Here is a 13,050-nt window from a genome sequence, read left to right as displayed (position 1 = left end):
TTGACTTCTGAAAATGTGAAAATTCTTCTTCTAAGAAGAATCCAAAGGTATAAATAATAAAGAATGAGGGGAATGATTGCCAGAGAGGCAGTGGCAGTGATTTTTCAGTTGGAAATGGAAGATGCCCCTTTTGGGATACCCATGTAGAGCCAGAAGGAATCAACAGGGCTTTGCAGAGGTCAGCAATGCTCCTTTAAGGACAGAATGGATGGTTTTATACAATTTGAGCCTTTAGATGGTGTGAAGGTGCTCAGTGAGTTCCATGCAGGTCCCAGAGGCCAGGTGTGCACACACCTGTGTGTTCATGGCCACAGTGAGAGCCCTCCTGATCCCCACAGGGCTCTGACACGCTGAATTTCGGAACTGTATTTAAGCACTGAGCTTAATCAAGGCCTAAATTAGTTTTTAATCAGATTTCCAGCTTTCATTACTCCGTTTCTTAAATCTTGCCAAGGTCCTCATGTCCTTGTGATGGGGCAGAGCTCAGTGTTGAGTGAGCATTCCCCAGGGCCAGCTCTCGGCAGGCACCCCTCCTGCCCAGCCTGGGGACATTGGGAGCCTGGGGACACCCGCAGGCACTGCCACATCTCCCAGCTGGACATGAAACCCAGCCTCCTGCATGGTCTGCAGCTTCCTGCAGGAGATGCTCCCCTCCCTCCTGCGCAGCTGGAGTGCAGAAAAGCACAGTTGTTGGCACCACTGGGATGGCGTGACTGGAATTAATCTCTTGGGTTTATCTTGCTATTGACCTTATGATTCAAACCAGAGAAATGCAGGGGATTATTCAGGGGGATGTTCCAACAAGAGGACCAAGTTGGCTTTAGATGACAGGCATTTATATTTCCTCCATCAAATATGCAATTTCTGCTGGTTTATGAACAGGTCCATCTGATTTTTTATTTTTCACAATTTTTTTGTTTTTTTTTTTCTTTTTTCTGGCAATTCTCTACAGTAGGTCCAGTGAGATGATAAATCAGACAAAATCCTGGTCTGGACTATGAAGCAAACCTCTTCAGGGTCCTGTCCTCTCCAGGGTCCTGTGCATGGTGATGCCACCTGCATTTCTCTGCAGATTCTGCCCCTCTGGCCTGGCAGTGCCAAATCCAGTGCTTGCTCCTGATCACTGGTGGCTGCTGGGACACAAATCCTGATGCAGAATTGCTGCAGCTTTAAAAAAACAAACAAACACCTCTCTCACTGATACACACTTTGGACACACAAACAATCAGGTGGGGCAGCTGATTTGCTTTTTCCAAGTAACAATTTCTTTATTAGACAAGAAGTTAGTTCAACATAGTTGCACATAAAATTAGCCCAGTACGTGGCTATAAAAACATAGATATCTGGTGAAATATTGGGAGTTTTACTGCTCAAGTGCTCATAACAGCTCCATGTCCAACAGGTTCTGTGATGTAGCTGGGACTGTGGACAGTGACAGAAATCCAAACCCTGACTCAGTCTAATGTAAGTTCCAAAACACAGCCCAAGAATGTGCTTTAACCCCCTGTAAGTTCCAAAACACAGCCCAAGAATGTGCTGAATCACAGAATTCAAACAAACAAACAAACACCAGTGCTTGACAGGAGCTGAGTGTTTGAATGTCCAGCTGAATTTGGACCATCACTCCTATTTCTGATTTTAACTTAAATCTCCTCTAATAGCTGGGTCTGGGCTGCACCAGCTCTCCCAGAAAATAAGTCCTGCATGATTCATGGTGTTACAGGGGAGGGAAAAACATGTTAGGAGGAACATTTAGTGCCGGCGTAACTCAACTGAGTAACACATTCAGAACAAGCAGTTACAATTAGCAGATCCTGTTGTTGCCAAGATCGAATCATTTCCTAACCAGAATTAATTAAAAGAGCAGTTGAGCTGCCTGGCACCCAGCTTCCCTGACTTCAAAGCCTTTCCCCTGGACCTACATCCCAGGAAGAGCAGAGGGGCAGCCCCCATCACCCAGGGGATGCAGGTTGTGCAGCCCTCACCAATGAACTGCCTCTCCCCTGAAGCTTCTAATGGCTGCTCTGGCACAGCAACACCTCCTGGTGTGGTAGGAACCTGCAAAAAACCCCATCCTGCTGCTTTTTGGGGGAAATCAGGAATTGATCCTGCTCTGCAGCCCAGCCTGTGGGAATCCTGTGGGAACACAACACAGGATGCTCCCACCTGGACCCAAACACAGAGAATGACTTTTGATCAGGGGCTAAATGCAAATTTTCTGTGATGTTGAAATCCCACCGAGGGGTTGAGACGTTTTTCCTGACCTAACTCTGATTTCCTCAGGGGTTCTGCAGCCTGTTCCAGGTCTCTCTGCAGCCCTGGTGCCTCCCAGCTCTCCTCCAGCTGTTTCTCCTCTGTGACCTTCACCAGTTCCTCTGGCACACAAGCATTGCATAAGATGGACATGTTATTATCCCAGTAATTAATTTCCTTTAATTTCATTGGTTCTGTGTTTTATTATTTCAGCCTACTCTTAGAACTCCTGAAATTTGCTTTTCACCTGTCTTTGCATCCAGCACTAACATTCATACCATAAAGTTACCAGGTTGATTAAGCCACAAATTCACTGAGGGAACAGTGTTTTATTTTAGGAGCAAATTGTAAAAGAATTCAGGGACTGGACTGCATATGCCATGTATTAATTATAGCAGAACTATTTAAAACTTGCAGTGGTCAACAATTCTATTTCAAACACACCCAAACACTGTTGTGCAGTTATTTTGATCAATTAGGCACATCTGCTAACACAAATTACACTCAGCATGTCCCTTCTAGTTTTTTCCCTCACAAAAGCTTTTCTCCTTCTTTTTTTGGTTCAGAAAATTATTTTAATACACTGCAGTAACCTATAAATAATGATGAAAACCTAAAAGGTCAAGGAGAGGAAGAAGTACAGCACATTCCCAGTTTTTACTTCTACAAGAATAAATTATTAGCCACGTGTTGAAGTTAAAACTGATAAAGGGCTGATACAAAAGTCATATTTCCTAAGTGCACTGCAGTTTCTGCATGGCAAAATGAAGATATTCCAGCCCATTTTACTGAAAGTGTTTAATTCCTCCTGTGAACTTTTTATTTTGGTAGCAATGGGGCTTTCCCCCCTTCCCTGAGTGCCAGCCATGGCACAACACCCAGCAAAGCCCTGAGGAACAGGCTGCAGATCTGCTGGGCAGGCTCCAGTCCTTAATTTGCAATGTTAGGATGAAACCTAATGCTCTGGGTTACTCTGGTTTGTTCCTGGATGATTAAATGATGCTCACAAGAAAAAGATGAAGGGAAAGAACTGAGGTGTTTCCCCTCCTCCTGTGCTCCTGTCTTTATCATTTCACCTGTGATAGAAGACAGCTCTCAAAAAACTTATTTTCCCCAAAGTTTTGTGTTCTGTAGTTCCCTTATTCCATGGAAATGCTCACAGAGGGGGGAAGAGCCTGACCCAAAGCTTGGGCACTGCAAGAAAGATCTGCAACCAGAACAGCATCCCATGAGCTCACACAACAATCCAAGCCTGGATTAGCAGCACTAAGGAGCATTTTAGCAGATTATTCCAGCAGATTCAGCAAGAGGGATAAAAATCCAACTCAGATTTCATGATTTTCATTTTCATTCCTTCCATAACTACAGCAGCTGTAAAAATCAAGCATTTATCTAAAAGGGAAGGGCTGTAGAAGACCCTTCAGGTGTTTCTCCTCTGAAAGTTACAGCCTGTTATACCATCAATAATAAAACATACTCATCCTGAAACAACACTTCAGATTTTAATGAAAAGCTCTACTGCTTCATACCTGGCAAATTTTGCTTTAAAAAGTAATTTAGGACTTAATATATTAGCACAGAACTCCAGACATGCATATAATTAAGTCATAATGTCTTCCAAAATTTCTTTCTTTCTTTCCAGTTCTAATGTTCAGCCAGATATTAACCAGCCAGATGAGCCAACAGGTTTTGTTTCAGCTTCTTCAAAATAATTCCATCAGCTTCCAGGAGCTGTTCTCAGTAAGAACAAATGGACCAATACAGAATTTTCCTGCTGCCTGAATCTGAAGCAGATGAGGAACAATTGATGCTGAACTTGAGGGCAGTGAAGCCTCTGTGAGAACCCAAGGATGTTTCACTTTATTTCACACAAAGTGCAGGAGCATTTGCTGATGTTCCACCCTTTGGTTTAAAATCCAGGCCCCCATCCCTCCCCAGGCAGACAGGACACAGATTAAATCCCTCCCCAGTTCCATGGCTTCTCTTATTTTCACCTGCCCACAACAGGAATTGTTCCTTTGCTCACAAAGTTAAAGAAATTTCTTATTAAAATTCATCACCTTAAAGGTGATGTGTGAGAAATGCTAAAGATAATTGGGTTGCACTCGTGAATAAAGAATATTAATAAAATGAAGAAAGTGCTTTTATGTTCTTCAACCAACAGCTCTTGCACTGCCCTTTAAGTGTGTTGCATCCTCATTTAAGAAAATAGACAGTAAAATTTTCTAATTAAAGTTTCATTTGCAAAATCCCTGGTTTTGAACTATCTTCACCAGAGCAACAAAGCAGGTAACAATCCCAAGTTTATGCCTTGAGGGTCTGATTTTCCAAATCATTTGTGTTTTCATTGGTCTGATGTTTTACTTCCACCTGAGTGTCCCGAAGCTTTCTGAGCTCTCTTGTTCTACACTAAATTAGTCAGAGCTCTTTTACCTCTGAGAGACTCTTACAGGAGAATTTCACAGAAATCAGCTCTGCTCAAAGACAACAAAGTCCAGGAAATTTCAAAGCTTCTGAAAGACAAAAAGCTATGAGCTCACGATTAAAGAAAAAAACTATTACATACTTCAGCAAAGACTCATGAATACATTCCTCCAGCACAATTACTATGGTTTTTAGAGAATATTTTAGGAAAGAGAGGGTGAAACAATATACTTTCTCTGTAATTCCAAGCCAGATCCAAGGGTTCATACCTTGAATGAGGCTGGCAGGATTTAGAACAGTCATTTCCAGAACTGATCAAGATAACACTATCAGCTCATTAGGGTGTGAGTATGCATGCTTAAACAAATTAAACTCATTTCATGCTGATAAAAAGATAGCTGAGGAAAACTGAAGGTCAAAGAGATTTATCCCATAAGGGATTCAGAGTTTGAGAAATGTTCCAACAGAATTTAAAACTCCAGAAATGATGCATTTCTGAATAAAACTGTAACAAGGGTCCATTTCTCTGTGTTATTACACAAGTGGGATTAAAAAAAAAACAACCCAAACCAACAATGAAAACACACAGAAATTAATCTTTAGGGCAAGGTTATTGAAGAAAACACCACATAGAAGAAAAATAAGTTTCAAATTATCTCCCAAAAGAGCAAAAATATGTCAGTAGATAAATTTGCTGGGCTTTAATCCTATTTATTGAAATAACAGCAAATTAAAGGCCCATTTTTGCAGGTTCTGGGATAATTCCTGTGCTAAGTGCTTCCAGCTTTTTGAAACTCTACAGAGCTTCAATCACCCAGCACACTGAGATCTCTAAAGAGTGCAACTAAATATTATGATAAGGTAGTGAAGTTTTATGTTTGACTATACTTCATTTTATCCAAGTAGCAGAGATTCTGATAGATGCTTCTCCCTGCCTGCTCTATCTCAGCGCGGGCCAGCAGAGAGAGGAAGGAAAGCAGCCCAGATGTGGTGTAAATCTGTGTCCTCCTGGAATCCAGAGCTCAGCCCAGCTCAGCCCAGTGCAGCAGGAGCTGTGAGCACCCTGACATGGCTGCTGTGTGTTCACTGCTGTCCTCAGCCCTCGCAGTAAGGTAGGAAAATCAGAAAGAAAATCTTCATAAGATCAGGCCTGCTCTGGCTGGCCTGTCAGTTCTTCTAAAGAAAGCTGGCACTTGGCAGGTTCCCATGTGAAAGCAATGCTGGTGTGAGCAGTTCATGAACATTACAATCTATTCCTGGGTAAAAGACAACGTGCACCTGTATAAACTGGATTTACACCTGAGATAGAGAAATGAAAACTATCTCTCACAAACGACTTTCCCTGCAGGTACACTGGGAGTTTGAGTGACCAAGCAATCCAGAATAACAATTTGTTACTGACCAATAAAGTAATTGGCAGGAAAGCTCCTGACCAATTGGAGTCCCACAAGAGGTCTGTAAAACTGGATAAAAGGAGTTTTGTGAATAAAGAATGGGCCTTCTCCACCATGAAGGAAATGGAGTCTGTGTGATTTATTCCCATATTCATTTATTCCCATACTCATCCTCCTCGAGGGATTCTGAAATGTAAAAACCTTCAATCAGGAAGGTGAATCAATATTAACCTTTCTTTTACCACCAAGATAACTCTCCAGGCTCACAAGTTTTGTTGGTCTGAGAGTCCTGCAAGCTGTTCACAAGATTTACAAATCCAGACACAACCTCAAGCCTTTGCATTCCATTTTTATCTTGTAATTTTACAAACCATACTGACTGCATATATCTAATGATCATACAGAACACTCTCAAACACTTCCATTTCCAAAAGGGAGGGAATTTCACGAGGTCTTCAGAGATTTCCAGGATGGCTGATTCTAGTGGGAAGGAGGAATAAAAAACCCCAAGGAATTCTTGATTTGTTCTGTTTCCAACAAAGAAAAAAGGTCCACCAACAGCAAAGAGTATCCCAACCTGTAAACCATTAGGCAATGGTTGTGTCCCTGTGTATGAGACAATATATTCCATTTATAACTACAAGGAGGTGCTGAACCTGCTCCTCAAGGGCACGTTCAGCCTGAGAGAGAGAGAAATTGGCACAGACAGAGCTGTTTGCTGGCTCAGCTCTGGCTAAAAAGCACCACTGAGGACTGCCAATATTTATGTGATCCTCCTGTTTTATTCAGAGAGCAAGAAAACACAGCCAAAAAGCCCTGGACCAGCGCGCTGAGCAAGGCAGGTACAGCACTCATTTCTCCTAACTGATTTTCTGCTGAATAATCAAGCTTATAATAGTTTGGGAAGCTTTCGTCTTGGAAAATGTGGTGGGTAAATCAAGTAGCTTATAAAACTAACACTCTGCACAGGGCTTAACTCTGCCAAAATCTATCCAAGGAAATTCTCCCAAGGTCCTGTGTGGCATGCAGGGAAGCAGGTCTAGAGGGATGTGTACTAATGGGGGATTTTCCTCATGGAACCTGTGGGTTTGCTCATAAGAAACAACAAAATAACAACAATTTCTAGTTCATGGGTTTCCACAGATATAATTGATATAATTGACATAATTCTTTTCCTTTTCCTTTTCCTTTCCATTTTTCTTCCCAGGTTGTAGGAGAATCACCAATCCCAGAGTGCCAGGGCAGGCACTTTCCAAGCTGCCACATACCCAGCTGTGCCCTGCAGCTGCACTTCTGGAAACCTCTGTACCCTGGCTCCCCTCTAGCCCAGACTTTTCAGGCTGAAGGAAATGACTGAGGAATGATCACAGATGGTCCAAATGTGCCCCAGTGTGAGCACAGGAACAGCGCTCTGGGGCTGAGCCAACAGGAGCTCAGCAGTGCTGAGGATTTTCTCCCACTCCTCCAGCACACATGGATGGATGGATGGATGGATGGATGGATGGATGGATGGATGGATGGATGGATGATGGATGGATGGATGGATGGATGGATGGATGGATGGATGGATGATGGATGGAGGCATGGATGGATGGATGGATAGATGGATGGATGGATGGATGGATGGATGGATGGATGGACGGATGGATGGATGGATGGATGGATGATGGATGGATGGTGGATGATGGATGGATGGATGGATGGATGGATGGATGGATGGATGGATGGATGGATGGATGGATGGTGGATGATGGATGGATGATGGATGGATGGATGGATGGATGGATGGAGGGATGGATGGATGGATGGATGGATGGATGGATGGATGGATGGATGGATGGATGGATGATGTGCTCACTCTCCAGGGGTTGTGTTCCAGCTCTCTTACAGACAGATCTCAGCCCAAAACTGGGGCCAAACAGGAGTCCCAGTCAGGTCACTGTGAGGGTCCCCTTCTTATTTCATATATTTCCTATTTTGTTCACATTTGAAATACCAAATCAGAGTTCACTTACCCTGACAAAAAGATGGCTCTGCCCTATGGGAGCCCACAGCAGACTGAGCACCCTGCTTTGAATCAGACTGGTTTGGGTTGGAAAGGATCTTAAAAATCATCCAGTGCCACCCCAGCCATGGCAGGGACACCTTCCACTGTCCCAGGGTTCTCCAAGGCATGTCCAACCTGGCCTTGGGCACTGCCAGGGCATCCAGAGGCAGCCAGCCTCTGCCAGGGTCTCCTCACCCTCACAGGGAAGATTTTATTCCTTAATCTAATCTAAATCTCCCCTCTCTCAGTTTAAAGCCATTCCTCCTTGTCCTATCATTACATGTTGCTTTCCAACAACATTTCCAACAAATGCAACTTCAGCTTTTCTGCTTTCCTCACATTCTGTGCTGCTTTAGTGTGTGGGTCTGGGTTCACATCAGGGATGCTGAGCTCTGGGCACAGAGCAGGGAGACAAAACAATTCCTGCTCCAGCTGGGCACCGAGGACAAATGATCCAAATCTCAGCCCCAAGAGCACAAACACCGTGGGCTGGAGAGAGAAAAACAAGGATGGGACTGCAGGGGCTAAAGCTGGAATGGGACAATGAGCTGCAAGATGCAAATGGAGCAAAAGTTATAAAAAGAGAGACCCCATGACCAGTTGTCCATTTTGTGACCATTTTGGGATGCTGCTGCCCAAGATGGATCCATTGAGGCCTCTGAATAAATCCCTACTTTATTCTTTAGCTCCATCTACTCTCTGTTCTAGGTCAGCCTTCACCAGGCATCAACACCAGAATCACCTTGAGGCCTTTGTCTGCCTTTATCTTCATTTCTCCCCTCCTGTTACCTCCTTTCACCTGAGCTTTGCTCTGCATGGTCCCCAGCAGAAGCCAGAAGAAATCTCTGAGCTCCTTTGCATGACAAAGTAGCAGAAGCCACAGAAAGCTGAGCACATTTCCAAGCTCAGCAGAGCATTGCACTCATTCCTAACTAGAGACATCCTTCACCAGGCTGAGATTTTACAGGTGCTGAGGCTCTGAGAGCTGTGAAATGAACAATAAAAGACTTTGGGTAGCTTAGCATGAAGGCAAGATTGCAAATTAATGTGAAGTTTTATTCAGGTTTACCTAGAGGGCAGGAATGGATCCTGCTGTTAAGGGAAGAAAGAAAAAATGTTTAAAATTTGAATCACAGGGACCTACAAGGAGTCCAGCTCTGAAGTGAATGGGGATCAAACCCACACCTTTGGCATTTTTAGCACCACCCCCTAACAAACTGAGCTAAATTGAGAGCCAGGTGTGTTTATTCCATATATCACCCACAGAACACCAGCTGCCTGCAGTGTTTGCCTTCAGCTGCACATGGAGGGGTTAAATCCCAGATGGATGGGTTAATTCCCAGATGGCTGCCAGAGTTCAGGGGTAAAACTCTCACCCAAAGCATGATTTACCCCAACACATCACCTACTCCAGCTCCCACCCAGCTGGCATCAGGCACATCCATTAGCCCAGCGCTCCTGTTGGATACAAAAGCTGTAGATAGGATAGGAGGGAACAGGGATTGTGTTCAGCTACCAAGATAAGGTATTGGGCAGCTCTCAGCACACTGGACCCCAGGCCTGCTTTTCCTCTCCATTCAGATCATTCAAGCCTAATTAATGAAAGCCTTTTGTGTCTCAGGGCAGAGATAAGTGGTATGCAATGTTTTCTTGCAGCACTCAGAAGGAATGACACCCTCAGCCAACAAATAACACAAGAGAAACTGGTTCTAACTTTAAAGACTGAGAGAGAAAACCCAGCTCATTTCCTGCAGCCTGAATTCTCTACAGAAAAGATGATTTAGTTTTTTCCCCTCCTGCCAGCCAGCACAGCAACCCCTCCGCCCCAAGTGTCAGAATTCCCCATGAAGGCCAAACTGTCCCCAAGAATTTATAATAATCCTGGCTGTCCCTCACCCCAAGCCTGATTAATTAATTAATTAATTAATTAATCAGAGATATCTCTTCTCTGGTTGGGGATCTCTGTAAGGAGCCAAAAGGCAGAAGAAAAAGGGAAAAGCTCCAGCTGGCACTCATCCAAACCTCTATCTTTATGTGAAGATGATCTCCTCAGGGAGGAACAATGGCCCAGTAAATGTCCCAGGACACAGTGCAGCAGCAGAATGCTGTGCTAGGCACACTCAGGGCTTTTCTGCCCCTTTTTAGAAGAGTCAGGGTTTGTCACACACTTTGTACTGTTCCCTTTCACACTTGAGAGGCATCAATTGCAGAGAAAGCTCTGGTGCAGCCTCCTCCACGTGGATTCGCTCTGACAGCAGCAGATCCACCTGGTTATTGATGAGTGCCTTTCCAGAGTGCAAGCTCCAGCTAAGAAAAGCTGCCTGGCAGCTCCTGGTGAAACAAATTACCTCTCTTTTCATGGATGGGAACAAGTGGACCAAATTACAGAAGTATTAAAAATCAGTCAAGTATTTCATCATCTACCAATGCAAATACAATGTGTGCAAGCTGAGAGAAAGGCAAACAAATTACTCCTGAAAAGGTGGGCAGGGAGAAGGAACAGAATGAATTGATCTTTAGACCTCAGCCTTTCCTCTGCAGATAAATCTGGGCTGAAATTAAACCAGATTAAAAATCTAACCACAAAAGCAAAGGAGAATTCAAGTCAGTCCTGTCAGAGCAAACGTGATTTTGGTCATCATCCCAACCTGGCCTGTAGATTTTTGTTTCACATTTCTGCTGAAATGACCAAGTCTGACCTGGGCTGGCTCTTACTCAGATTTTCCCCTGGGTGTGTCACCTGTACAGAGGATGGTGTCTGCTCACAGCAGCTCCCAGGCCATGCAGAAGAGGCAGAGTGATTTAATATGAACTTTCTTTTCTAAAAACACATTTCCTCATATCATCAGAAAATATTAATGACATTCTTCAGACCTTTTACCTATTTTTTTACTAAACAGCCATTTTCTTCCAAGGACAACAAATGTTGATTTATGTGAAGTGAGATCAGAACTTTATCTAAAAAGACCTTTATAGATGAAGACCTCCTTTATATATAAAGGCCTCCTAAAATTAACAGGTTTTCTTTTCTTACTTGTTTAATGATGAAGTGGAGGGGTGAACCTTTGGTCTGCTCTAAGAGAATATAAAATAAAACATAGTAAGAGCTGGCCATCTATAATAAATATACTGGAAAAAAAATAACTGGAGTATATAATTAGAGAATTTACAGGGAAAAAAAAGGGAAAAAACCCTTCACATTTCTTTTTTTTTTTTTTAAGTTTAGCTCAAGCTTTTAGCTGGCAGCTAAAAGTAAAACAGCAATTGTTTCTTAGGCATTATCACTACGTGTTTCATAAGGATTAAGCAGAATGCTGTTATTAGAGTAGTCAGTGGTTCAGGATGCCAGAAGATTGGAAGATTTAACAAAAGCTAATCTCTAGGAAAGTAGGACGAGATGCTTTGTTTCTTTTTCAGGAAAAAGGGTTCCCAGGTTCTCAGAGCTGGCTTGGTAAGGTGACTTTTTTTAAACAGCAATATTTTCCCCACCTCCTTCTTCCAGAATAATTCATTTTCTAAAAACTGTGTGTACAGATCAAGTAGGGATCAAGTTGTTAATTTTTTTGACAAGTTAGCACTAATATTATTATTATTATTGTTGTTATTATTATTAATTCTATAAATCAGGCAACCCTCTGGTTGCATCAGTGATCAGGCACAACTGCAAAAGGTTTTGTTTGAAGGGGTTTGCAGAGTTTGAGAGGTGAGAGCAAACCACTGACAAAATGCTGTGAGAAATGATAATTTAGCAAGAAAATGTTAAGGTTTTTTTATATGAGAAGGATGGTGAGTGTAGAGCCAACCTCCCAGCACAATCCTGCATTAGGTTTGCATTTTATTTTTGGTACATTTTCAGCAGCATCTCCCACCAAGTTCTCTATTGCAATATCAGTGGCATGTGGGACTGATAAACAGGTAAAAGTGACATTAATAAATACAGATATTAGAAATATAAAACACAGAGAAATTCCTACAAAATGTAAGTGGCATTCAGGACTGATAAACAGGTAAAAGTGACAAGGATAAATACAGTTCTTAGTAGCATAAAACACAGAGAAACTACGACTAAATGTTTAAGGTTTTGGAAGGTGGCATAGGTTTTGGACCTTGGAAAATTGCAAAAGATTTTGTTCCAAAAGCTCTTGTAAAGAGATTTTAGTGCTTAAGGGACTTCTGACAGCTCTCAACAAAGAGAATCCCATGAGTTTAGCACTCAGCTCCTGCAGAAAGTCCTGAGAATGGTCTAAAATAGCCTTTGAAATGTACAAATCTCTATAGTAGCTCTGAGAAATGTTGGTTATGCTGCTGTATGACAGAGAGATGGCCCATATGAAGTAGATCTCATGTACATCCATTAAATGTTCTCTGCACAGGAAGAAACTTTATCCAAGCCCAGGAGGGCAGCCTGGAATGGGAGCAGCACAAATACCAGAGTCCTTGGAAGGCTTCACCCAGGGGAGAGGGAAGCTTTAAAACATTTGCCATTCATGTCTGAGCCATGTCTCCCTTGCCCCCAGGCTCCCTGCTCTGCTGAAATGCCAATTAAACAGATGCAGCTGATAAAATTAGGGATGCTGACGGCCATGCACAGGGCCAGGCCCGTGCTGGGGATCAGAAATAATCTCAGAGGGAGGGACTGGGGAGCTCAGACCTTGCCCAGGGCAGGGTCTGCCCCAGCAGCTGGCACTGGGTGCTCTGCGCCCCAGGGAAGCTCTGGCAGGGATGCAGTGACCTGTGAGGAAGAGGATGCTGCAGGTTTGGGGGTTTGGGCTTCAGCTTCAGAACCAGCTTTGACTTCCTGAATTCATTGATTTCAATGTTCCTTGTCAGCTGGGCAGCACACAACTCTGTCCCTGGAGCCTGGGACTCAGCACAGGCTGGCAAACCATGTCGTGGGAACCTGAGGGGGACTTGGCTTCTTTTTTGCCAAGA

Source organism: Molothrus ater, chromosome 12 (genome assembly GCF_012460135.2).
Source record: "Molothrus ater isolate BHLD 08-10-18 breed brown headed cowbird chromosome 12, BPBGC_Mater_1.1, whole genome shotgun sequence".
Taxonomy (NCBI): Eukaryota; Metazoa; Chordata; class Aves; order Passeriformes; family Icteridae; genus Molothrus; species Molothrus ater.
This window is presented reverse-complemented; position numbering follows the sequence as displayed.